General features: G+C 45.6%; 1 protein-coding gene across 1 annotated transcript in view; it reads right to left on the bottom strand.

Moving 5' to 3' along the window:
* PPP2R5A (protein phosphatase 2 regulatory subunit B'alpha) overlaps positions 1–24253 on the bottom strand; it is an 836659-nt gene that overhangs the window by 201784 nt on the left and 610622 nt on the right. The gene's annotated exons all lie outside the window — the stretch shown is intronic.

The raw sequence follows: 24253 nt of genomic DNA, 5'->3' as shown, positions 1-24253 counted from the left end.
TCTCTCCTCCTAATTCGAAGGATTGATATGCAGAGAAGAGTGCAGGGAGGGTGATGTTCTACTCGACATGAAAGACAGTCACCACTTTGGGAAGAAAAGAGGCTCTAGTTTTCATCACCGGTTTGTCTGGAAAGAATGATGTACATGTTGGGTTGACCGAGAGCCTGTAGTTTACTCAAGTCCCTCACAGATATTATGGCGATGAGGAAACCCGTCTTTAGAGTACAAATCAGCAATGGACAGCTGTGCAGTGGTTCAAAGAGAGTACACATTAGGAATGTGAGAACCAGATTCGGGTCACACTGGGGCATGATGAAGATTATGGGCAGAAACAAATGTTGCAGTCCTTTCAAAACACACATCACAACAGGTCATTTAAGTAAAGAAGGCTAGTCCAGCAAAAACAAAAAAGTGGAAAGAGCCAACAGATAACCTTTATTGTGCCCTCAGCAAGTTCTTGCTGGGCTAAAATCATAAAAAGCAACACTTCAGATATTTTGGTTGAAGAGAGTTCAATCTGCCGAGTACCTCACCGTCAGATATTTTGGCTTGAAGTTGGTCAATCTGCTGAGTACTGCATCAAACCACTAACTTATCCAACCACTAATTTGTTCCAACAGCAGACATATACTGCTTCCGTGGAGGGATGACTGGCTGCTAGAATGACATGAACTACACCTCAGGAGGAAGGTCAAATTAATTCAACTATTGCCGCTCAATCTCCAAGCATGCAGCAGAAGACTCTGTAGGCCTGGGTGCAGGACCCTGCCATGCTGCTGTGACCGAAGATCCTCCTGATGCGACAGTCTGGTCAGAGAACAAATACTCAATGCCAGGACTTCTATATAACAAACTCTCCGTGCCTAATTTGGTGTCACTTAGATCTGATCGTTCCTGGTCTTCAGAACTCGGGGCAGGAAAGGTGCAGCATTCAGGAGTTCCAAATTGCACTCTAAGCAGAATAAGTCTCCGGGAGAGAGTCGTTTAGGAACTCCAATTCGGAAAAATACTGACATTGCACATTCTTAGTGGTGGCAAAGAGATCAAGCCATTGTTCTCTTCATTTGGGAAAGAGACCAGGCGCCACCTAGAGGGTAGCCACTGTTCTTGACACCGCTAGGTGGTGGCTGAGTTTGCCCCCCCTGGCATTCAAAGATCTGCTCTATTGTTTGGACAGACATACAGGCACTGAGGACGCAAAGGGTAAACAATTGTCAAATCGTTACTTCAGGGGCAAGTAGCCCCGTTGGTAGCCACACCCCTGTGTTGGGCTATGGTGCTCTACATGCTGAGAGATGGGTTGGGTCATATGGACAGTGGGCAGAATAGACACTTCTGGGTCTTGGATAGCTACATGCCACACTGCATAGAAATTATCAGGAGAGAGGGAGCCTAATAGCCCATTGGCTAGTGACTACAACCTCTCCGGAGGACATAAAAAAGGTACCTTAGCACCCAGAACTCAGTGTACTGGAAGAGGACCGACAGAGTGCCCTGCTGCAGCAAGGACCGGGCGAAGAGAAGCTGCAATGGCGTGGAATGGCCCTGCTGTACCCGTAAACAAGCAAAATAGTAGAGACTGTGCCTGCTGTGTCCTACATGTCGAAAAGTGGACTCCAGAGTCCAGCTGAAGCAAGAGACCCCAAGGGTCAGTTGACTTACCTTCTGTTCGCAGCACAGGGCCACAACAGCTAAAGAAGCCTGCTAAGGAGAGTTTGTAGCCCAGTTTCTGAATTGCCACTCCTTGTCGCCGTGCAGCTTAAGGGACCAAGACCTGACACTCAAAAGTTGCCTCGAGTCTGCAGGACCCGGGAGAATCATCAGAGTGAAGCTAGGTCAAGTTACCACCAGAGGAAAATTACTGAAGCCGCTGTACCGAGTGACTAGTAGAACAGTGGTGACTGGAATTCTACGCAGGTCGAAAAGACTTGGAGGGACATCAACCCGTGGGGCCAGGATCGCCTCACCAAGCCAGTTGACAGAGCGCCTCCGGGAATACCCGGTCAACCGCACAGCATCATCAGCATCCTTGAGTATCCTGTATTCTTTGCATCAGGACGACTCCATAGTAGCCAATGGTAAGGAGTCAATGATGCTGGAACTGAACTGAAGACAACTTTTCCTGGAGAAGTAACTGTTTCTATTGACCTTGCTGGTCTCCTTTACTGGCTCCCTTCTGGAGTTTGTCACACAAAGTAACTAAGTGACAGCATTGATACTTCTCAAAGTTTTGAAAATGTGTGTGTCAAATTAGTTGAATTTGCAAATGACTGTTTGCGGTTAAGCAAAAAGTGTTGATTTACTGTATCTTGTAATTTCTGTATCTTCGGAACCCTCGGGTGAATCTTTTACGTTTTGGTGTCAAAACTCGCATAAAAATAGAATATTTTTAAAATTGGTTTTGGATTTCTTGAGTGTCTCAATTATTTCTTCTGCAATTGTTTCGGTTCCGTTTAAATGCTTTACACTTGTTCATTTGTGTACGCCTGACTGTTACCCTGGGTTGAGCTAAAGGTTTAACAAATGAAACCTACTGGTTCTAAAGCGGTTGGTAAATGTATTACACGTTTCTGTATGGGGACCCGCTGTGGTTCCGTGTCTGATTACTCTTCCTACAGGTCGCCTACAGGTGTTCTTTGGCCTGCTTCTCATTCATGTGCCTTCTAGGGTATAGCAGAGAGCTGCTCTTCTGATGGAGTCTTGTTATCTTTTGATATGTCTCATATTCACTTCCTTCTCATAATGATTGTGTCCATGCTCTCTTGCTTCCAATGTGTGCAGTTATGGTTGGAGATGGTTCATGGCCAGAAAATGCACTAGATTCTTCTCAGGTTACTGGTGTGGAAGGCTGACAGTTTGGGGATGTCACCTTTCGTCATCTGCCAGAGTTCTAATCCATACAAGAGAGTGAAAGGAATGCAGCATTGGCTCTTGCAAAGCAACAAATAGCCCTGAATTGGAGATTCCTGGCAGCTACGGAGATTGGTAGGTGGAAAGCAGACTTGCACAAATTCGCCAAGGCGGAAATGGATGCAAATTCACGCCCAACAGGGGGCATACGTAGACTCAGAATGATATAGATTGGAACATATCAATTTCTGCTGTGTGCTGGACAAGTCTAAGAATTTGAGGGTCCGACATTGGGGGGGCAGGGGGGGTGGAGAGGCTGGCAATGAATCACGTGTCACATGTTACTAATTAGGCAGACCTATATATGTAATGGATATTTATATAAATTGGCAAGTGTTGAGGCAGTTATTGGGGCGACCCTGTTAGAGAGACAGATGGTGTTTGATTAGAGCCATCTGGGAGGTCCAAACCCTGTCCATTTAGCCAGGTACTGAAAGGTTCCCATATGTCCCGTGGCCGAGATGCCGTAGGCATTAGATCCCAGAATACCGTCAACTGCTCCTGACAATAAGCAATGTCTCGTACCATGCAGCAGCCAGGGGGGCTCTAGGGGCACCCCAAAGTATAGCTAGTCTATGTTTTGCAAGTAGCAGCATCATGGCCACCAGACAACGTCTTGTGGGTGGGATTTCCCCTCCATATCCCAGCAGGGCCATCAGTGGGTTGCATTCCAGTGACAACTTGTATGGTATCATATACCTCTTTCAAAAATTCAGCAATGGGCGGGCAACACCACGCAATATGTAGAAAGGCTGCGTCTTCCCGTTTGCATTTCCAGCAATGCGAATCCGGTTGTAGCCCCAGTTTGTGAAACTGCATGGGGGTATGATATACCCTATGTATAAATTTGAAATGGATAAGTCTCAACTTGTAGTTCAGGGATAAATGCTTCAGCTATGAGCAACAAAATGACCATTGCTCATCTGTGTTCTTCGAGGTCGTCCTCCATTGTGATAGTGCCCTAGGTGCAATCCATGGGGTGGGTGTTTCCGTGAGGTTATATTATCTAGTGATTAATCTACGAGGTGAAGGTGTTGTTAACAGATGCTCTAGTGGCTGCGTTATTGCGGGGGCTGGGAATGTAGAGTGTATTGTCTTGCAAGTGGCTCGGAGTTGAAAATAAAGGAATACGTTCAGAAGGTGTATTTGCGTGGCTTCTCGTGGCTGCTCTAAAAATGTGTCCTGTGGGTACAAGTCCCCAAACGTGGAGATGCCATACTACGTCCCCGTGTTATTGAGCCCCCATCCTTAAGAAAAGGAAAATGTGGGTGGTGCGCAACTGGGGTGGAGGGCGCGTAGAGCAGTGGAGTCCCGACACGCTTTCTTAAACCTTCCCAGGCCCAACGCAAGGTTTCTACAGTATTTATTTCATTGGCCAGTCTGTGATATGGCTTATACACAGCCACATGCAGAGGAGTAGGGTAAGCCACATCTGTTTCTATGGCCATGTGAGGCTGGAATGGGGTAGGAGGAACCCAGAAGTGAAGGGCTTGAGCACATAAAGGGTAAAGTTCTAGTCAAGTGCACCCATTCCACTTCCATAAAGCAGGCGTGTCAGCAATTCCCAGCTCACAAGTGGTTGTTTGCTGGCCCAAACAAATGCAATCACCAAAGAGCACAGGGAGTTAAAAAAGGCCTTGGTCAGAGGTATGGGTATGTTAACGAATAGATAAAAAAAATTAGGAATAACTATTTTGGTGAAAGCGATTCTGCCAGCTAGGGACAGAGGCAGAGCAGCCCAAAGTTTTGTTGTGCGCTACAACCAGTCCAGTAATTTGCCAAAGTTAATTCGCCATATGTACTGTAAGTCCCTATTAAGACCCACCCCAGGTATTTTACAGCCCCATCAGCCCATTTAAGTAGGAATTCCAAGTCGGCTTTCAGTGGGGGACCAGTCTGAGGTAAAATAGAGGATTTCAACCAGTTGATCTGTATGCCAGACATTCCCCCAAAGCAAATAACTTTTCTCAGCACGGGGTTAAGGTTTTCATCTTAGCAAGCCGTATTACCACCAATAGTGCACATAGCAAGAATTAGTACCACCAAAAGTGACAACAGGTAGTCAGCAGACCCCTGGTTCTATCAAGATAAAAAGTGCACTGCATGCCTGACATCCAGGCTGCGTAATGTTCAACGTAGCCAAAGAGGCACAGGACCGAAAACAAAACGGTTGAAGGAACTACTGTTTCAATTAAAGTAACTTTGACATTACGTTTCCTACAACATTGGGATCCATTCTCAAAAAACTTGTCCACATGGAAAACTGTAAGTGCTTATAAGGCAGAAAAAGTCTTGCAGACCCATTATGAGCCTGACCGATTTTATGGACACCAACGTTTTCCACGGAAGACGTTTTACGCTACGTGAAGGTCAACAGCTTAAAACACTGATGCATAGAGATGTTAGGGCCGTGGTCAGAGGCAGCTGCATCAGGAATGTCATTTTAAAAACACCACTGGCCCTGGAGGAGGACTCCACAAGTCTAAGGCACTAGCATCCAATGGCAATGAGGTATGTATAGCACAGTAGTACCCTAACGTTTTAGAAAACCAACTTACTTTCTAGAACAAACTTTTGCGACCTACCTACCTTTAATGGACATGAGGGGCGATTTTTAAATGTAACTAAAGTATTGTGTGGAAGCTCACTTTCATTTACAGGCAGCACATTTTCAATTGAAATGGCCGCTAACTTTGCACAGACATACAGTTTTACTGATAAAACTATATAGCACACAATGTGTGGAAATCGACTCTCTGAATATATATCATTTGTGCTTCACCTAGTAAAACATCTTGATTTGTTTTTATCCTATTAAAATCTCTTTCCAGGACAATTTAGAATTACAAACACGTGCTCAATTGTTGCTTTCCTAACTGAATGCATACAGTTCATTTACAGATTTTTACATTTTGATGAGTAAAGCAAAACACATCTTGCAGCATTTCTTTTCGCACTCCATGTACTCCAACAAGATTACTGCATAATCCACTTAAAAAAACTTCTCTTACATTGCAGTCAGAGAAAGAACTGTTTAAACCCATCCCATGTTAAAAGAATAAGTAGCAATTTGTCAGAAGACATAGCCTGGCATAGGACCTCGATCTCTGAGGCACAGGCAAACATGACAAGATAAACATAGAATGTATTTATTTCTGGGACTTTTCCAACCCACAAAAAAATAAAATCGGCTGGCGACTGACTCACAGTTTGGGAAAGGTTAGTCTAGTAGGTGTTCAACTGCACACAACTTAGACTACTGAGATGAGAAAGATGATGAACCACTGTGCATATGGATGCTCTTCACTAGTGGCCAGTGACGGCATCTCAATCATCTGCTGTTTTACGGATTAGTGGTTGAGAATTTCCTGTCAGTCACCAGGAACTTCTAGGTTTTCAAGGAGAGCCCTCTGCACTCTAACATTTACTTGCAGTCATTGGTAACCCTCTGTGTGGACACTAGGGTTGTGGTCATCTATTTGTTTCAACATCATGCTGAAACTTAATCTGTCCACAGAGGCATGGTCCAGAGGAAACCTGGACAAATCAGCACTTTTCTATAGTCTCCCACTAGTTAGTTGGAAGAGGTCAACAAACTTTCTTAAATGTAATCCTTCAAAGAAAGGGATGAGATTGGTGTTCCCATAAACCTCTACTAGGTGTGAAATGGACAAAAGGTTAAGAGGAAATATCTACATTGGTGAATAATCTGGGTACCATATTCAATGTAAAATTGATGTTACATGTGTTTTGTTGTTGCCAGCTCATGTTTTTCTTTTTTCACATATTGGAGTTATCCATAGGGTCCTTTCATTTAGCAATTCCAACTTGCATGCTATAATACAATCTTTCTTTGGTAGCCCGATATTTAACTATGGCAGAGTCTATTGAAAATTGACAACAGCTGATTCAAAACTGATGTTGGCTTGCCTTATGAATTGGGGCCACCTTTCCAGCACCCAAAATATGCCTTCATTGGTTGCCAAAGTGTAAAGGAGTACAGGGCAAAGCACTGATGGCAGCCACGTTTCACAGTTAAGGCCCTAAAATTATCAGTGAGATTTGCAAACTTGGCTCTAGTACAGGTTCCAGAAAACAGTCTTGTGGGAATGGGAAACTCTTTCTTCGGTTGCTACTGGAATTCCCTTTCTCTCACTTTATGCAAAGAAGGTTTTACTTGAATTTGGAAAGGCTCTTTAAGCTGGGTTATTACCTTCATTATAGTTGGTGACTCAAATTGTAATGTGCTTGTTGTCAGTAGTCATCAGTACTAAGATGGATAAGAACATAAGTTACTTACCTGTAAACTGTGGTTCTCCAGTATTGGTGTCTTTCATAGATTCACATGCTTGTATATTCCCCGTCGTCGAAGTGGGAGTCCCACGGTACATAGAATAGCAGTAATATATGCATATATACATGAAAATTACCATAATTACATATATACATACATAATGCAGTAAAATACCTAAAGTTTAAAAGTACCATAGAACAGAATAGGCCCATAGAAAGCCTAAGGGAGAACTCACTTTAGTAACATATCAGTGTCATTATGTATTGGTCCACATTCTAGCCAATCAGGCTGTAGCTCCCTCTAGAACCTTCTCCTCAGAAGCCCAAGTCCTCAGATTTTGGAGCACCAAGTAACCAAAAGTGCCTGAGGAGAAGGGAGCCTCTGAGGGGAGGAAGGGAGGGTCGCATGTGAATCTATGAAAGACACTAATACTGGAGAACCACAGTTTACAGGTAAGTAACTTATGTTCTTCTCCAGTATTAGGGGTGTCTTTCATAGATTCACATGCTTGAATAAGAGTAGAAAGCAGTAAATCATCATATAAGTCATAAAGGTAACATAAAACTCCAAGCATACAAGAACATATAATTGAATATGGAATATATCAAAATTTAAGAGAAAATACCTTTATGACTGGAGGCGGGTAGCAACAGAGGCTCCCCGTTATTGGAAAAGATTCCGCAGCACCGCTTGTCCCACTGCCGCATCTGCGGCGTCTGTTGAATGTAGACAATAGTGCTTTGTAAAAGTATGGCTGCTCGACCACGTAGCAGCTCTGCAAATGTGCCGTAGAGGTATCCCCGCAAAGAAGGCAGTAGAAGTTGACACAGCTCTAGTTGAATGAGCTCGTACTGGAGCAGGAAGGGGCTTGCCAGCCGGTTGATGACAAAAAGTAATGGTGGAAGAAATCCATCTAGTAATAGTCTGTTTGGTAACAGGTTGTCCTTTGCAGATCGGGCCATAGGCCACGAATAGTTGGTCTGATTTCCTGAATGATGTAGTACGCTGAATGTAAAACTTGAGACAGTGTTTCACATCCAATGAATGCAATGAACGTTCAGCAGGAGTTTGTGGGTCAGGAAAGAAAGTCTTTAGAATGACAGGTTCATTGAGACGGAAATCACTCGGAACTTTCGGGATAAATCTTGGATTAGTACGTAGCGTAACAGCCTCATTGGAGAACTGGAGAAAAGGAGGCTGAATTATGAATGCCTCGATGTTACTAACACGCCTAGATGATGTTAAGGCGAGCAGCAGAGCAACTTTCCACGTGAGGAATTTTAAGCCTGCTCAGTGGATGGGTTCGAAAGGAGGTAGGAGGAGTTGAGACAAAACTAGATTTAGGCGCCAAGCAGGTGGAGGGCGACTAAGGGGATCCGGAAGAGGCCTTTGAAAAACTGTTGGATGACTCTAGAGGAATACAGTGATGTGGAACCATCATGACGGAAGCGGGAAAGTGCTGCCAGAAACACCTTAAGAGTGGAGTGAGAAAGTCCTGACTTTGCAAGGGATAGGAAAAAAGGCAGGATCTGTTCCGGTTTGGCGGTCATTGGATCCAAGGCTTTGGTGTGGTACCAGACACAGAAACGCTTCCACTTCAGCTGATAGGTTTTAATGGTGGAGGGAGCGCGAGCGTGCGCCAACACTTCTCTGCAATCTGCGTCGATGGTTAGACATGCAAATTCATTGTGTTCAGGTTCCAGGCATGGAGCTGGAGATATGCCGGATCTGGGTGGCAAATCTGCCCTTGCTTCATCGTGAGGAGGTGAGGCAGGGGATGAAGCAATATTGGCTTGTTCTGGGAAAACAGAAGAAGGTCCGAGAACCATGGGCGTCGCGGCCACTTGGGTGCGATCAGGATGACATGACAGGGTTGAAGCCTCATCCTGTGCAACAGGCGCGGAATCAGAGGAAGCGGAGTGAAAGCGTAGATGAAGTCGTTCGACCAATTGATTGAAAATGCATTTCCGCTCGACTCTCTGTGGGGGATGACGACTTGCAAAGCGTTGGCATTTCCTGTTTGCGGCAGTCGCAAAGAGATCCATCTGCGGCTGGCCCCACTGATGGAAAATGAACTTGAGAGTTGGTTGGTTGAGTTCCCACTCGTGATTGTCCGAGAGAGATCTGCTGAGTGAGTCCGCCAGAACATTGGAAACACCCGGCACATGGATGGCTGTAAGATGATCTTGATGATGAATCGCCTAGTCCCATATCTCCTGTGCTTGTCGGGAAAGCAGAAGGGACCTCGTGCCACCCTGCTTGTTTAGGTAGTGCATGCTGGTGGTGGTGTGTTCTCACCAGCACAGATTGGCCCTGCACTATCCTCTGGAAAGATCTCAGGGCAAGGAAGATCGCCAGAAGCTCTAGGCGGTTTATATGCCAAGTGCGCTGGATTGCAGTCCACTTCCCTTTTACCGACATTCCTTCGAGGTGCGCTCCCCAACCCTCTAAGGACGCATCGGTTGTAAGCATCAGAGTCGGAGTTGCGTCTTGAAAAGACCGACCCCTGGATATGTTCGGAGGGTGAGACCACCACTCCAGTGCCACCTGGATGCGGGGCGTGAGAAGGATCCTGTTGTTGAACGACCCTGAAATCTGCTTCCACTGCTTGTCTAGTTCTTCTTGTACGACCCTCATATGTAGCCTGCAGTAGGGGATCAACTGTATGCACGAGGAAGCCATGCCCAGGAATGATTTCAACATCTGGACTGAAACGTACAGTTTTGACTGCAGGAATCGTACCATCTTGAGCATGCGGTCCTGTCTTTCCTGGGAGACGAAAACCTTTGCCAGCCGAGAATCTAGTGAGGCTCCTAGAAAATCTCGCCGCTGAGACGGGGGAAAGTGTGACTTCTGGCAATGATGGAAAGCCCCAAGTTTTGAAAAAGAGAGAGACAAACCTGAGTGTGCTGATTTGCCAGCTGGAGGTGCGGGGCCTTTAAAAGGCAGTCGTCCAGGTATTGATAAAATTGAATGCCTTGTAGGCGCAGAAAAGCAGCTACCGGGGCCATGATCTTGGTAAAGACCCTCAGTGCTGAGCGTAGGCCAAACGGCAGAACTCTGAATTGAAAGTGTAGGTGTCCGACTGTAAAACGGAGGTACTTACTGTGCCTGGGGTGAATCGGCACGTAAAAGTATGCGTCCTGGAAGTCGATCGTGAAGAAGAACTCTCTGGAATGAGATAATTTAAAATTTGAAGCAAGGTCAACATTTGAAATGTTTTTGACGTGATGAATTTGTTAAGGGCCCGTAAGTCCAAAATGGGGCGCCACTCTCCCGACTTTTTCTTGACTAAAAAGAAACGGGAGTAAAATCCTTTGCCTTGCTGGCCTTGCGGTACCACCTCGATAGCACCTTTCTGATCATTAATTTGACTTGAGCCAATAGTTCCTCGAAATGGGGAGGGGGCGGACCAGTAGGAGGGCGATTGGGAGGAAATTTTGTAAATTCCAGGGTATGCCCTTTTGAAATCACATCTAGGACCCATTGATCGGAGGTGATGTTGGACCAATTGAAGATGTAATTGGTTCGCGCCATCTACGGCCTTCCTAGGCGGGCAAGAACATCGGGGGTGCTACAGTCACTTCACTGGCTCCCTATCCGAAAGCGGATAATGTTTAAAACGCTGACGTTGGTGCATAAGGCACTTTCTGGCTCCGGTGCTAAGTATCTGCAGCGCAGACTGGCCTTCTACCGTCCGGCCCGCTCCTTGCGGTCGGAATCTTTGTTCCTTGCCGTGGTGCCCCGTGTGAGGAAGGCTCGCATCGGGGGTCGTTCTTTCAGCTTTAAGGCCCCCCAGTTGTGGAACTCTTTGCCCCTTGCTCTACGCAGCATTCCGAGCCTGCTCCTGTTCAGGAAAAACCTGAAGACCTGGCTTTTTAATCTTTAGGCTATTTTTCTTTTCACCTCACTTTGTTTTTTTTGTCTGTTCTCTGTTATGTTTTTTTAACTGCTGAGCCGCCCTCTGAAAGCGCCGGGACACTTGTTGAGTAGCCGTGCGCTATATAAATAAAATCATAACATAACATAACATAACAGATTCGTCCTCCAATTTTTACAGTCGGTGGAAGGTTGACGCTGGGACTGTCACTGTTTCTTTGCATTTGAACCACCTCTTTATGTGGTTTTCCTCTGGTATGGTCTGGAGGTCGTCTGTCGATTTTGGGACTGGTAAGTATTCCTTTGACGGTTTTCATTGTAAGAGCGATATTGGTTTGATCCACGAAAAGTGGAAAAATTGCCGCCTCTACCACGTGTTCCTCGAAATGGCCGTTTTCTATACTGGAGGGTTGCTAAAGCCTTGGCCGTATCTGTATCCTTTTTTATTAATTCAAAGACATCGTCGACATGTTTGCCGAAGAGCGAATCACCGTCATATGGAAGATCGAGTACTCTAGCCTGAACCTCTGGGCGAAATGCTGTCGATTTTAACCAGCCTTGACGCCTCAAAACAGCAGTCCCAGCCAATTGCCTGAACCCCGTAGAGGAGATATCAAGAGCGCAGTCAATGATCTCTGAGGAGATCTTTTCTCCCTCCTGAATGATGGCTTGTGCTTCCGCGCGGATGGCATCCGGTAATTGTGGAATTAATGCTGCCATTTCGGACCACATTTGGCGGTCATACCGCCCAAGAATAGCCAAGGAATTAGCCGCCCTTACAGTCGTGGCTGCCATGGTGGTAAACTTTTTCCCTATGGAGTCCAGCTTGCGGCCTTCCTGATCAGGGGGAGATGTGAGAGGTGTGGCAGGAGTGCGGGACCTTTTTTGAGCTGCGTGAGTAATGACGGAATCCGCCTTAGGCTGTGACACTAGGCATGCCGGAGAATCTGCTGGCGCTTTATATTTTTTATCAAGCCTTGGTAAGACAGTATCGAATTTGGACGCTCCATCAATTTGAGACCTTTCTGCCAGATATGGTCGATTATCGGAATAGTGTGAGCTTGCCTTTGAGGTAAGTCTTTGAAGTCATAAAGAAAACAATCAGTCTGTTGGACTTCTAAAGTGAGGTGAAACCTCTTAGCCGCGCGGACCATTAAGTTATGAAAACTGCCAATGTCCACAGGAGGCGAAGCTAATGGCGACGTTGGTGGGGTTGAAGGTGTTTGAGCCCTGTAATCGTCCCACTCTTGAAGGCCGTTATCATTATCATTCTGATCTGTGTTGAGAGGGTCTTGGTCCTCATTATCCGTATCCTGCTGGTCACGCACTGGTGACCTGGGTGGAACTGGTGCAGGAATTTGAGGCTGTGGAGACGGTTGCGGCACTGGAGAAACAGGCCTAGACGATGGGAATCTGCGATTATAATCGTCCAGCATGTGTTGCAGATTCATTACCAAAGACAGTGGTATCTGTGTCGTCTGTTCCGCCATAGGTGCCTCTGAGTGGTCTACAGGAAATAGATCTGTCCCATCTTCGACATTCTCTTCCTCCTCTTAATCATAATCTTGGCACTTGATGTGAAGCTCGGATAGGCTAGACGCTTGTCTAAAGACATTCTCCACCTCAGAACCATCATTGGAGTCTTCCTCTGCAGACTGAAACAACTGGTCTGGAAGAGTAGAACCACTCTTTATAGGACAACTGTATAAGAGGCACCCTTTTAAGCGTGGAAGCAGTGACCACTGTGAAGGTGGTAGCCGTGGCTAAAGGATGGTGCAACGTCGACGAGCCCGTCGACGTGGTGGTGGAAGATCCAAAAGCAGGTTGAGGCGCCTGTGCCTTGTCCACGGACAAAGAATCCGTAATTGTAGACGGATGTGATTTAGCCGTCGTCGCCGAAGATTTTTTCGCCGCTGACGTCGTCGTCGACGAGGGTGGAGCCTTGCTCGTGGACGAAGATGGTCCCATCGACGAAGGCTGGGCCGTCGACGGGGTGGCAACCGTCGACGAAGCAGTCGTCGACGAAGTTGTCGTCTACGATGAGGGTCCCGTCGACGGATGGCGGCCCGTCGACGATGCTGTTGTTTTGGTCGACGATGAGGAGCGCGTCGACGAATGACGCGTCGACGGTTGCTTCTTCGTCGACGGTGTTGATTGGACAGTCGTCTACGAAATCTTTAGGATAGAGGTAATGGGTCTCACCCCATGGGTCGTCGTCGACGAGGTGGACGTCGTCGACGGAGTTCTCGAAGACATTGAGCATGTCGTCGTCGACGTGGAGACGGCATCCACGGATTTCGTCGTCGACGAGCCCATCGACGTGCCAGTTTTTGAGGATGATGGCATGGCTTTGGACAGTGGTGCCAGAGAGCCAGGTCCCGTAGGCGTAATTGGAGGTAAATCCTGTGGGGAGACATCCGTAGAGATTTCCACAAGTCTACTTTTCTTGAGAAAAGGAGAAGGCATCTCCGTCTCCGACCCACGCTTCTGAGAGGCCTTTGACTGGAAAGAAGACACTCTCAACCTCCGAGACCACAGTGTCAGTTGTCTTCAACTTCTGTAGCCACAGAAGGAGACGGGCCTCTATGTCCCTTAAAGTTTTAGGTGGAAAAGTACGGCAGTACTTACAGTTCTTCACTTCATGGTCCGGGTAGAGACAGTAAATACATTTACTGTGAGGATCTTCATGAAAGCGACGCAATTTTCCACATGATGGATATGGTTTGAACAAAGATTTCCTTGAGGAAGACATCTGATAAGAAAAACTGAGCTGAGCTCAGGGAGACTCCCTTCACACGACGTGCGGTAGAAAATCTGAGGACTTGGCCTTCTGAGGAGAAGGTTCTAGAGAGAGCTACAGCCTGATTGGCTAGAATGTGGACCAATACATAATGACACTGATATGTTACTAAAGTGAGTTCTCCCCTAGGCTTTCTATGGGCCTATTCTGTTCTATGGTACTTTTAAACTTTAGGTATTTTACTGCATTATATGTATGTATATATGTAATTATGGTAATTTTCATGTATATATGCATATATTACTGCTATTCTATGTACCGTGGGACTCCCACTTCGACGACGGGGAATATTCAAGCATGTGACACCCCTAATACTGGAGAAGTTACTTACCTGTAATCCTGGTTCTCCTTCAGGGGTATACTCAAAGTCATAGGCACAGAATAGTCCTGCCCTTGCGCGGGGACCCCGGAGCATATATACAAATGTAAGTGTGTGTGTGTGTATATATATATCTTAATGCATGTTTCACAAAATCTAAGGACTAGTCCTGTGAAGAACATACATTAATATATATATACACATATGCATATATACAAATTATATATATATATATATATATATATATATATATATACATATATATATATATATATATATATATATATATATATATATACACATACACACACACATATGCAGCCTAAACCACCAAAATTGGCAAACAAATGCCAAGATTGCATTGTATTTTTTCATTTAAAATAAAACATATCTATGCAACATTTCCATGACATAGAGAAATGTACTCTTAACTTGTTTGAACATAGCCTTTATTTTCAAGGAAAAAAGGAAAGGAATAGTAAGAGTTAGCCCAGAGACTGCATATGAGAACATATTAAAAACTGCCCACGTGCCTTTAAGAGCTCCAAGACCTCCAGGCTCCCATCATGCCCCACAGGTGACAGTTAGGTCAGGTCTTTTTTATGGCGTGTTACATTGTGTAGTGATCATAAGGAGACAGAGTGCTGTTATAAGCATGGTATTCGTCCGGGGATGTGGGAGTGTTGCTTATGACTTTGATAAGTATAACCCTGGAAGAGAAACAGGATTACAGGAAAGTAACATCTTTCTCTTCCAGGGGATACTCATCAATAGTCATAAGCACTGAATAGAGTAGCAAGCCCATTCCAGAATCCCGCGGACGAATACCACTAGCTAGCACACTCTGAACAATATGTTAAGCAAATAAATTCCTCAAGGAAGCTTGCCCAAACAGGGCATCCACCTGAGTATCAGAATCTAGGCAGTAATGGCAGGCAAAAGTATGTACCGATCGCCATGTAGCCGCATGACATATCTCTTGAATGGTACATTCCTGAGAAGGGCCGTAGTGGAGCCTTTGCCTCTAGTAAAGTGAGCCTTAGGTCTACCAGGGAGCTGTTTGTTAGATAACTGATCAGATAAAGTGATACAAGACACTATCCATCTGGAGATGGAATGCTTAGAAGGGAGACCAGTGCGCATCGGACCATAATTTACAAAGACGATCCGACTTTCTTATGCTCTTAGTCTTATCCAGGTAGAGTTTTAAAACTCTTTAGGTCAAGAGAGTCTTATGCAGTCCAGTGGCGGCTGGTGAACTTTAAAAGTGGTGGGGCAAAATTATATCACTGAATATTATCATAGGAGTGAGCGAAGGGAGCAAGCCTGACTTCCGGTGGGAATTGGCAGAGAGTTCGAACACTGAAAACATTTTATTTTTAAATAGTGTGATATTGATATAACTGTCATCTACTAAATTCTTCTATGTAATTATTTTATAGCACCACTCACCTAAGTGTAGGGTTTAAGAGTGCTTTCATCACACAGAGAGACACAATAAGTCATGTAAGTGTGTAAATCAATGTACAGGAAATGTTACCCATGACATTGAGTCTTACAAGGTGCAGGAATCTCATATCATCCACACCTCTGGACGCTCTAGGTTAAGAGTGAATGGCTGAGAGGACCATATAGTTAGAATATAAAACGTAATGTAGTTGATCGTAATTATCAGTACCAACAAGACTTTATCACTTCCCAAAGGAACTCTACTTTGCAATCTTAGAATACCAGATTGAGAAAAAATAAGGATGTAAACCCAAAACGTACAGTTTGCATGCAGCACCTTCATGCCAGTAAATAGATCACTGTACAATATTAGAATATTTTAACTTAAGAACTGGACGGAACAAAATGGCCTCAGTGTCAGAAACAGTAACCCACTTACCTAGCTAAATATTCTGTGATCTGCATGTTACACAGTGTGCCTTGCAGCATGCACATTCCTCCTCTATACTACTTTATGAGTCAAAACTGTGAATGAAAAAAACAAAGAACTCTCCCAGAGCCGTGTTAATCACTAGGGTCCTCATTTCCAGCATAATCTCCTCAAAATTGCTTGGCATACACAGACCGCTGCATCAGGTGGCTTAACCCTATAAAATTGTTTGTAATGCAGCCCCTTTGTGACCAGTTAGGTAATCTAAAACAGATTTACTGTGAAATATGTGCTTTATGTAAATTTAATTGCAGCAGATTTATTTTTTTATTTTTTTTTCTCTCCAAAAACTTTTATTGCACCTTTAAGTTCACACAGCTGTTGGCCTACAACCCATCGGACCGGCCGCCATCATAATCTTGCTAGCAAACTGCGGTGAAATCAGACTAGGATCAGCAAGTCGGATCATGCATCGTCACGCAATTACCACAATTAAAAGGTACAGTACTGTTAATGATTCGTCCGTTAGCACATGTTCTTGGTTTTCTATTTTTTAAACAAAAACAACACAAACAATTCGAGGAATCAAAGTATGGTCAAGCAGTTTGTTAGAAGGTCGCATCAACTAATTGCATATAGGTCCCTCCCCTGAGTCATCACTCCTGGTCCCATCATCCCCCCATTTAAACTTGTTCGTGGGATTAGTTTGGTTTCCTCGGACGCGGTTCTCCCGGTCCTTTATTTACCAACCCTCGAACCCTCTTTATAATGTTTTTGCGTAGGCAGTGCCCATGGCCCCCCGCCCCTGTGTTCAGGATGTGTTCTACACCTCTTCCCCCTCCTCATCCGATAGATCTTGCTCATCTACTGGCAAGAGATCACAGATTTCACCTCTATACTCGTTCCACTTAGTCCAAATTTTGTTCCACTTCCCCGGGCATGCTCTGCCAGAGTACACTGCTCTTTCAGTCACCATGACTCTGTCCACGTTAAGGCACCATTGTGACTTCGTAGGGGCGTCTGCCGCCCCCCACTTCTGGGCTATGTCCCGCTTTGCTACGATCGATCCCACCGTGACCCAAAGACGACCATGCCTGGATAAATCAGTAGGTTCCCATACGTTCAGTAGGCATCTACGCGGGTTGGGTAACAATGAGACCTCCAGTGCTTGTGACATCGTGCGCATTATTTGCCTCCAGAACTCTAGGATGAGAGGGCAGTCCCAGATAGTGTGGTAAAATGTACCCTCCTCCCCGCACCCACGCAGGCAGTAAGGGTGTTGCGCCCTAGTAATGTGGTGTAGCATTGTCCTAGTGTAGTATGTCCTATGTAAAACTTTCAATTGTACTAACCTTAGTCTTGCGGAGATGCCTACTTCCTTGGGTGATGCCATCGCCTCGTTCCATTCCTGTTCGTCCATTTCACAAGTGTCACCCTCCCATTTCTCTTTCAGTAGGGCCAACGGGTCCGGTAGATTATTTAGTAGTTTACGGTAAATAAGGGAAGTCGCATGGTCGGCCATAAATTCCGTGAGAAGGCGGTCTTCGAGCGGGGAAGATTCCGGCAACTCGGTGCCGGGGGGTATGACTGCAAGTAATGCATGGTGTATCTGTATGTACCTGTACCGTTCTCTCTCTCCCATCTCGTATAACTCCCTCAACCTATCAAAAGGTATCACAACTCCCCTTTCCCAGAGGTCCCCCACCGTGGATATCCCTATAGTATCCCAGTGTGAGAAACCCCTGCTGTTTCTCATGTTACCCAGGGCTCGAGAGTCCCACAGGGGCGTCATTTTAGTCAGCTTCCCCTTCCATCCCAGCGCAGTCGTTGCCGTATGCCACAGCGTCGCTGTCAGTTTAGTGGGCCCCACCAATTTGCGCAGTTTAATCCTGTCATATAACGGAGCCAGTAGACTAACCGTACCCAATTGAGCCCTGTCTGCTCGAAAAGCCGGTTCATTTTGTGGAGCGTGCAACCAATGGTTGATGGGTTTTAGCTGCGCCGCCCAATAATACAATTTCAGATTAGGCAGTGCAATTCCACCATCATACCAGCCCCTATGGAGCTTGGTCTGCGCAATGCGAGGAGGAAGGTTCCCCCATAGCAGGGTCGAAACCAACGCTGCGATTTTCTGGAAGAGTCTCGGAGTCACCGGGTAAGGCGTATTTTCAAGTATATACAAAAATCGGGGGAGGGACATCATTTTGTATAATGCTGCCCTTCCCAGTAGCGTTAGGGGCAGTCCCGCCCAAAACTGAACATCTTGTTTGCGCAGATTTATTTTGAAATACATTTGGAAACTGTCAGACTCTGGTTTTCAAGCTCTGGCCCTTATGACTTAAACCCCCTTTCTTTTGCCACATATGAGATTATCATTATTATTATTATTAAATCGGTTTTGTATAGCGCCCGGTTACCCTGGAGCATCCCTGCGCTTTTGCCAACTGCCGACATCAGAGATAGCAGAAACGGAGAAAAAATTAACAGAAGAGGAGGGTCTTAAGTTGTTTTCGGAAGCGCAGGAGACATGGTTCCGCGCGTAAACCTAGGGGAAGGGCGTTCCAAAGAGTGGAAACATTGACCGCAAATCTCCTACCTCCCGATCTGGCCTTTTTTACCCTGGGGACGACCGTCAGATGTTGCTGGTCTGAGCGTAAAGTTCTGCTCGCTTTATACGGGATCACCATCTTCTGAAGGACGGGGGGGCCTTTGCCTTGCAAGATTTTATGTGCGAGGCATAGGGATTTAAATTTCACTCTTTCCCGTATTGGCTGCCAGTGTAGTGCCCTCAGTGCTGGTTTAGCAGAGCGGGACATGGGGATGTTATAGAGCGTTCGTGCGGCCGCGTTTTGAACTTGTTGGAGTCTGTTCAAAGTGCTCTCGGGGGCCCCAAGGTAGATCGCGTTGTTAAAGTCCAGCCTGGACATAATTAGACCCTGGATCAAGAGCTTTCTCGATAGAAAAGGGATGAGGGGCAGTATCTTACGTACTGATCTGAGGAGACCAAAACAGACACCCGCTAGTTTGGATGCCTGGGTTCTGAGGGAGAGATCTCGTTCCATCCAGATGCCCAGGCTCTTGATCTCATCCTTAGGTTCAGGAAGACACCCTAGACAACTGGGCCAGGATAAGCTGGAAAGGGAGGGGTTTTTAGGTCCCATCACCATGATCTCCGTCTTGGACCCGTTCAGTTTGAGTGCTGAGTCCCCCATCCAAGAGTGGACCTGTGAGAGGCAGGCATGGAGAGTCTGGGAGTTCTCCGAGGATTGGGAGAAGGCGAACACCAGTTGGGTGTCGTCGGCATAGCTCACGATCTTGATGTTAAATGGAGCCACCACCTCCTCCAAGGGGGCCATATACACGTTGAATAGTGTAGGGCTCAGGGAGGAGCCCTGAGGCACACCACAATGGAGGTGGGTGGATGCCGATCGTCCGCCCCCTTCCCATACCTGAAAAGATCTTTCGCTAAGGAATGACCTAAGCCAATTTAGCGCTATTCCTCTCACTCCGGCGTCTGATAGTCTCTGGAGTAACACTTGATGGTTCACAGTGTCGAACGCTGCACTCAGGTCCAGGAGGATCACTGCCACTGATCCCCCCCGAGTCTAGAATGCAGCGTGCCTCCTCCATGACTGCCAGCAAGGCGGTGTCAGTGCCTTGGCCCGGGCGAAAGCCAGTTTGGGAGCTTTTTAGCACTCCATTGGTCTCCACAAAATTGGATAGCCTAGAGTTGACCAATTTTTCTGAAATTTTGCTCAGCCCTGGAAGGAGCGAAATGTGCCTATAATTGGCCATGTCTGATTATTTCGTCTTCCAAATTCAGCACTTCCACTCCCTGATAATAAAGCAAACAAAGACTGCATGATAAGTACAGAATATCTAACTAAAACGTGTAAAGAAGCGCGATTGTCATGCAAAATGTATTGTATTGTAATTGTATTTATATAGCGCTTACTACTCCTGACGAGGCGTTGAAGCTCTTTTTCGGCGAGTAGCACGCTACTCCAGGACCCTTAGACGTTAAGTGTTGAAATAGTATAGTGAAACAGGTAAGTACATTTTAAGTGGTGGATATGTTAGTCAGTTATTTGGATTTGGAAGGATATTAGAGGAAAAAAAGGTTTGTATTTAATATAGCGCTTGTTACCCCTGATGGGGTGTTGAAGCATGCTACTCCGGAAACCCATAAAGGATTAGTGGGGAATTAGTATGGTGAAATATGAAAGTAATTTGAGTGGTGGATACTAGTCAGTTAATTATGGTCAAAACGTCAGCATTCTGAAACAATGCGGTCTTGGAGAACTGTGCTGATAATGGCTGCCTTTCCAAGATCTTGTGCTCACTCAGGATATCACCCCTAAAGGAATGTGCCCATCACTGCTGATCTCCATTATTCTGAAAAACTGCAATCGTACCAAAGAGTACTCATCATTCTCTCTCTCACCAACCCGTAGGTGAAGGTGGCGATCCTTGCCAATTACCCAAGAATCTGAAGTACTGCTATATCAGTGAAGAGTGCCATTAGAGAAGGTGCCTAGCACTACTGTTTTCCCAGGATTCTCAAATACTGCAATCTCAGAGAATCATTCCTCTCACCAATGCGAAGTTTAAAATGCCCATCACCGTAGATTCCTAGGTTTCTGAAACGGTGCAAACATAGAAATGGGTGCCTATCAGTCTACCCCCCATTGAAATCTAAGCTCTAGTAGTGCGTGTCAATCGCTGGTACCTCCCCAGGACCTTTCCACTAAGAAAACAAGCATTTGCAATGCAATAGGTCTCGCATTAGGAAAGTTTGAGCTATTAGTATTGTAAATGACACATTTTTTATTTATGTGTTGGTTTTTGAGAATAGCGAAATGAATAGCTTTGTCATTTATAATGCCAATAGTTTTAACTTTCGCAAATGTGACATCTTTAGCATTTGTAATGCAATAGGTGTGGTATTTACATGACTTAGATGTATTGATATTACAAAGAACAATGGCTTATATTTTTTTAAATAATTAATACTTAAATAAAAGTGATTGTAATTTATAATGGCACTAGCATACATTTTTGTAAATAACTTTTGGGAAGATTATGTTCATTGTATTTTATTGTGACGAAAATCCAAGAACGGAAGTGAAATATGATTTTTTTTCCGGTGACATTTGTAATAAAGCGTGAAACATTGAGATAACATATTTGAAACAGTTGTTGCATACCAGACTTCAACATCAGCCAATCGCGTTGATAAAGAGGTTTTAATGCGCACGATTCCAACGATTGCAAGTTGTGTACGATCGAATTTTGAGCAATATGTTCCTGTGACGTGCAGCAAGTTTTCCCTGTTGCAAAACACGATAATGGATGCCTATATAATGCGATATGTAATATTGCTCCGAGCGCAGACGGAACCTATGAACCGCCCCCCACCCTGCCCCCGCCAGCGAATCCAACTCAGAGGAGAGGCAACCCGGTGTGACCGCGGCGGCTGGGACACGCTAGTAGCCAGAAGGAGGCGTGCTCGCGACAGGCTGGGGAGCGCGCGCACAGGTTCCAGGCAGCGACGGAGGCCTGGAGCGCACCGCCTCCCTGTGCCGCGTCACGCGCCGTGGGTCTCGTCCCCTTTTCCTCTTCCCAGTGTGTGCACCGCGGGGGCCTGTTTCCTACGCTGGGGGCCTGCAACCGCCGCTCCCTGCGATGTTGGCGGAGGCTGGCGGGGATGCGCCCCCGCGCCTAACCAGTAAGTACCGATTCGGGGTATGGCAGATCTCCCGATGCATGGGGTGGGGGTGTGTGTCTGTGTGTGCTTGCAGGGGGGGTTAGGGGGCGGCGGCGTGTGTATGCGTGCCTGTCTGTATGTATGTGTGTGTGGTGGGGGGCGGCAGCGTGTGTAAGTGTGCCTGTGTGTGTGTGTATGTGTGTGTGTGTGTGCGCAGGGGTGTGGCGGCTGGCTGTGTGCGCACGTTTTTTTGCACTCCACACCACCCCAGTTCAGACGTGGCCATATGCAAATCAGCCTTGACCCTGTGTCTCATGGGAACAGTCCAGCTCGAACTGCCAAGCCATGTCTTTCCTGGACCGGAATCAAGCATCCTAGGACCGGTTTCTGGCTATGGCGTGGAGAGGAACAGGAGGCCACAGTATGAAAAATTTGGCTGTTTAAGAACGCATTGATAGGACCACTACAAAATAGATGTTATTTTTCCGCTTGACTACATTTCAATGGAATGCGGTATGAGAAGCCACTGGCAGATCGTTTTTAAAGGACTCTCGGTTTAAAGAAAGGATAAACCGATTTTGAGGGAAGCATTGACTAATATTCTTGCAAGTTCATGAACATAACCTTCATATGAAGAATCGGCCTCTTGTAGCGAAACTGCCTAGACCAAAGGTTAAAAAATCTTTTTTGAAGCCATTAAAACAGAGGAGCCTCATTACAAGAGCATGAGCCCTGATGACGTCCTGCATCTAGGACGAAACGAGTCGGCTGTAAAACAACAAGAAAAAGAAGAATTTTGATTGTACTTTTGGATTGTACTTTTGCAATTTATACTTTTGGACCATTGATCTATTTGTACCATTGATTTATTTGTGTTTCTTTTGGAAATTAAAATACCAAATTGTTTCAGGCATAAATAAGCACTCCCAGCTCTCTTTTTTGTATTAGTTCAGTCTAACCTGGGGTTGGGACGATGCCCCAGTAGTTGGTGGAGTGCCAAATAGCGTGATTTTTAGTGTACTATCCCTAGTGCACCAGATCATACCCTACGTCGTCCAATAATCTTTGTGGTATAACTCTTTAGAATGCTGTTTGATACCTTCCAGGCAAATTTTGGATACTTTTCCGCTCTCCTGCATGGCATGCAGCTTGATCTTTCCCCTGTCCTGATTGGTCCTTCTGGAGAACTGCTGGCAGAAATAACACTTGTCTGGTCTGTGCGAGGATGGTAAGCATACAATACAGACAGTGTGGGTCTGATTTAGCCATTTTCTTCATATTAAAAGATATCACGAAAGTCCGAAAAAAGGTAGAGTAGTACAGCTGGACATAAAAAAAAAGTCAAGTGAAGTCAAAAAATCCAACTTCAAAATATCAATTAATGACAAAGTCAATAACGGACAAGCTCAATGCTCCAGGATCCTCACTGAGGTAGCCGGAAAAAAAACTGACCTAATTGACACCTATGGGGCATGATGGGAGCCTGGAGGTCTTAAAGGCACAACACCAGTTTGTGATATTTTTCATATGCAGCCTCTGGGCTACCTGCCTGCTTACCTAGCCTTAATCCTTGAAAATAAAGGCTATGTTCAAACAAGTTAAGAGTACATTCTTCTGTCATGGAAATATTGTATGGATCGGTTTTATTTTAAATGAAAAAATACATTGCAATCTTGGCAAATTTTGAGCCTATTTTGGTGGTTTAGGCTGAATATATGTGTGCATACGCATATATACCACGATCTTCAATAAAATGTTTGGCGTAACCTTACGTGATGGTGGTCCTTTCCTACAGCAGGCAACTTTGTTTGATGATGTTTAGCAGCTTGCTTGAGCCGCGGGAAAAGTGACCGGCTGCTGTTCCTGCAGTCCTGTGAGTGCACCACTGGCGTGGTCAAGAAGGACGTCAAGAGCCGAAATTGAAGGTGTGAGCAGTGGGTGCGAGTCAAGACAGCTGAGCGCCGCAATCCACTTGGATATAATTAAGTTACACGAGCAGGACTGAACGGCAGCTCACTTGAGAAGTACCAAAGCACTACGAAGACCACAAACCACCGGGGTGGCCACACGCACAGCGGCACAGTCTATTGAAATATCTGTGGTGCTGCGAACATTGCCGCTCATTCTGTGCTCAAGCCACACCCCCTGAAGTGAGAAATAATGAAACGCGTCGGGACAGCTGGTTGATGAATAGCGGGTTTGACAGTCTCTCCGCACTGCTACCTTCAATAAAATGTTTAGCGTAACTTTACCGGATGGTGGTCCTTTCCTACAGCAGGCAACTTTGTTTGATGATTGATATATATATATATTTTTTTTTCCCCACAGGTCTAGTCCTTAGATTTTGTTAAACATGCATTAACATATATATGTGTGTGTACATTTTTATATATGCTCCGGGGTCCCTGCGGAATGGCGGGACTATTCAGTGCTTATGACTAGTGACGAGTATCCCCTGGAAGAGA

Source organism: Lissotriton helveticus, chromosome 6, assembly GCF_964261635.1.
Source record: "Lissotriton helveticus chromosome 6, aLisHel1.1, whole genome shotgun sequence".
Lineage (NCBI taxonomy): Eukaryota > Metazoa > Chordata > Amphibia > Caudata > Salamandridae > Lissotriton > Lissotriton helveticus.
Note: the sequence above shows the minus strand (reverse complement) of the source record. Positions and strands in the feature narration are given on the sequence as shown.